We start from the raw sequence: 3,722 nt of genomic DNA, 5'->3' as shown, positions 1-3,722 counted from the left end.
GCTAGAAGATGGTGAAGAAATAAGGTATGAAATCTGTCAGTTACATGGACCAATACAATATTTGAAAATATTGCATGTATATACATGAGCTAAAAATATAATTATAATGCTAAGAATGAAAATAAAGCAAGAGCATTTACAGCAACAGCAAGGGATATAAATGGGAAAGGAATTTCTTGAGATGAATGTACATTTCACATACTGAAAACCTGTACCAATAAAATAGAAAGGAAAAAATTATGTATTTGAAGCTAAGTTGTGCACGAATATGAAACATATTCAACACCATATTGAGAATTACTCTAGTCAAATATCCAAGACATATTCTGGAGGATTTGAAAAATCATAATTCAGTGTTTCTAGTTTGAAATTTTCTGTAATCAAAATATCTATTGAGATTTCTTCTTGGAAGTTGTTCTGCTACAAAAGTTTTTCTTATATAAAAATTAGATGATATTTGAAAAACTAGTAGATGAAATGCCCAAAAAAATTGAGGCATAGAATTACACATTAGAAATGGCAAAATCTCTAAAATCTTGTATATGATGAATATACAAGGTGAAAGCATCACTGAAAATACTATCTAAAAAGTGTAAATAGATTGCTAAACAGTGAAGAGGCTTCAGATACAAAATGAGTGCATGCTACAAGTGATAATTTACCCTGCAAAACTAATAATAAATAAAGAGATTCTATTTTCTCAGTAGTTCAAGTGGTATCTGTGTGCATGACCCCATTTAATGTTAAGTCAACATGTGTGTAGCTTTATACTTAATATAAATAAGAAAATATTGAAAATGTGCATTATACAGATAGTATGTCTCAGTTACTTTCTTTCTTGCTGAGGATAGATACTCTACAGCTATAACTTAGAGAAGATCTTCATTTTGGCTCAAAGTTTTCAGAAATTTCAGTCAATGGTGTGTTGGCCCTAAGTTAAGGTAGCATAGAAGCTGTGCCTGGCAGAGGAGAAGCAGCTTGTGTCATGGCCCAAAGAAGCAGAGAGCCCACGGGGAAAGGGCAGAGATGCAGCCATCCAGGCCCTGCCTCCAGGGACCCGGCTCCTCCACCAGGCTTCATCTCCCATAGCACATTTTGCTATGAACTGCATAGTGAAAGAATCCACCAAAGATTTTTGTTGAAATAAGCAACAGTGGGTGACAAAGAGGATGAAAAGCCTCACTTGGAGTCAAGATTTGGTTCAATCACCAAGAAGTCAGGGCAACTATTTATTGGAAATTGAGAGCACTCTGCCATCCAGGGGGACTCTGGAGAAGAAAAAGCCACCAAGCCAAGAACTCTCCGACTTTTGTTTAGAATATTGGTGTAAGAGAGAGAGAGGGAAAAAAAAAAAAAAAGCAGAAGCAAAGCAGCTTGGGCATAGAGCTGTCCAAAAGGCAGTTTTTCTTGGGGAAGGGGGTTGGACTGGGACCAGCCAAAACCTACTTCACCAGTCTAAACTTTTGTTGTTTGGGCCTTCAATTCTCACAGGGCCCGCATGCTTTGCCCTTCACTGTTTAACCATTTGTGTGCTTTGCCTCTTGGTTTAATCATTCATTTCTCATGGAGCCTATGTGCTTTTGCCCTAGAGTTTTACCAGTCACTCCTTGCCAAACGCCCTATGGATTTGCACATTCCCATGACCTAAACACCTTCCAAAAGCCCCGCCTATGATCACATGAGGTATAGAGGATGCCTAGGTTGAAACCATAATATTTTCCCCAGTCCCCAACAAGATTCCTGGTGTCTCTTTATGCAAAATGCATTTAGTCCATCTCTAAGAGTTGCAAACTTTCTGAAAGTTTTAACATTTTTGAGAACTTTAAATCCAAATTCTGATCTGAGATTTAAATCAAACTCTTAGCTGGAAGACCCTGCAAAAGTGAAAAGAAAGTTTAACATTGCTGACATACAAAGCCACAGGTTAAATACCTCCATTCGAAAAGGGAGAAGTGGGTAAATAAAAAGACATGAATGAAAGTAAGACCCCAGAGCAGCAGGTCAAACAAATCCCATAGTGTCATACATTGCACAATCTGTGGCAAGACATGAAAGCTAAACTACTTGACCAACTTCCCCTGTACTGAGCTGCTAGTGGTCTTGCCCTGATGCTCTCTCTCTTGGTCTGATTTTGCCTGCAGCTTTCCTCAGATATTCTGTGTTCTGAGCTTCTCCATTTTTCTGGGTTTCCACTGCATTTTGTGTTTCATACACACTTTTATACACTTCCATTTCAGGATTGCTGTCTGACCTCTTAGGTCTTCCTCTGAAATCTGGGTGAAATTTTGCTAACCCAACTCTTGCATTCTACATGTGCATAAAACTCACATTACAGGGATGATGTCAAGGTCTGCCACCTGTTGGGGTATAGCTAAGTGCCTGGCATCTTGCTGCCTTCCCCAGAGGTCTGTGAGTGCCTGAATGGCTGAGCATAGTGTACTGAATCCCAGGATCTGATCCCTGTTCCTCAGAGTTCTGGCATTCTGGAGCATGGTGACCTGAGGCTCTCTCCTCAAAGCAAACTCTTATGCCTACCAAACAGTGAGGTCTTACCAGTACCTCACATTCTTTTAAGGCATTTTTTCCTATTTTCTGTTCCAAAACATGTAACATTTATAATATTAATCTATTTTAGCAACCAAATGTTCCTTTGTTTCTTTACCAGAGCTTCATTTTTGGCCAAACTTGAAATTTCAAAATTATACAACTGTTCCAGTTCCTCTTGATCTACAATATAGAACTGAATAAAAGCCCTCCACAATTACAAAGAAATAGCCTGAATATTTGCCTACCTTGAATTTCATCTGCCAAATTAATTAGCCTACTGCTCTTGTTCTCAGACTCCTGAAAATTTTCTGGACATGAGCAAAATGCAGACAAAATTTCTGCCAGTGCATAACACATATGGCCTGGAGTCTAGCAGTCAGTCCAGTCCTTCTTCCCAATTGAAACTTTGCAAGCCTTCTGCTGATAATTGGCATTCTGGTCTCCTGAATTTCAGTCAGAATGTCCCAACAAGTTCCTATTAAAATATTCTAGCCCTATTTCTTCAGCTTTCATCTCCAAACCTTTTCAAAGTCCTCCTGAAAGTGAGATCCAAATTCTTCTGAATCATGGAGAATCAGAGAAGCCCCCAAATTTCTGGTACCAAATTTTGTGTTAGTTACTTTCTTATCACAGAGACACAATACCCAAGGCCCACAGCACTAAGGAAGAAATGTTTATTTTGATTCTCAGTTTGTAGAAGTTTTGGTTCTCACTAGCTCCAAGACACAAAGGCAGGGCAGAGGGCCATGCAGGAGGAGAAACGCTCATCCTATGGCAGGCAGGAAGCAGAGAGATCAAAGGAGTGTGGAAGGAGAAGTATGCTTCCAGGACAGTTCTCCACTAAGCTCCATCTTTCAACATCATCTTTTGCTAATCTGTTGATAAGTACCATGATCCATAGTCCAATCAGCCTTCAAAAACTGAGCTATGCGAGCATACAGCTTAAGGGATTTCTACATAAAAACTGTAAAACTGTCAATTATTATATTAAAGAATATAAAGACCCCTTCCAACCGTCAAAAACATTTTGTAAATGAATTGTTTTATTTACCTTCTAAATGAGTAGGCCTGATTTTAAAGACTGAGTTTTGCAGATGATGTGAAATCTTGGGCAAAAATATTAGCGTATGGCCTTCACCACATCTTGTTCACATTTCATTCCAACTCTATGTTCC

The sequence above is a fragment of the Octodon degus genome, unplaced genomic scaffold, assembly GCF_000260255.1.
Source record: "Octodon degus isolate 3935 unplaced genomic scaffold, OctDeg1.0 scaffold00099, whole genome shotgun sequence".
Taxonomy (NCBI): domain Eukaryota; kingdom Metazoa; phylum Chordata; class Mammalia; order Rodentia; family Octodontidae; genus Octodon; species Octodon degus.
This window is presented reverse-complemented; position numbering follows the sequence as displayed.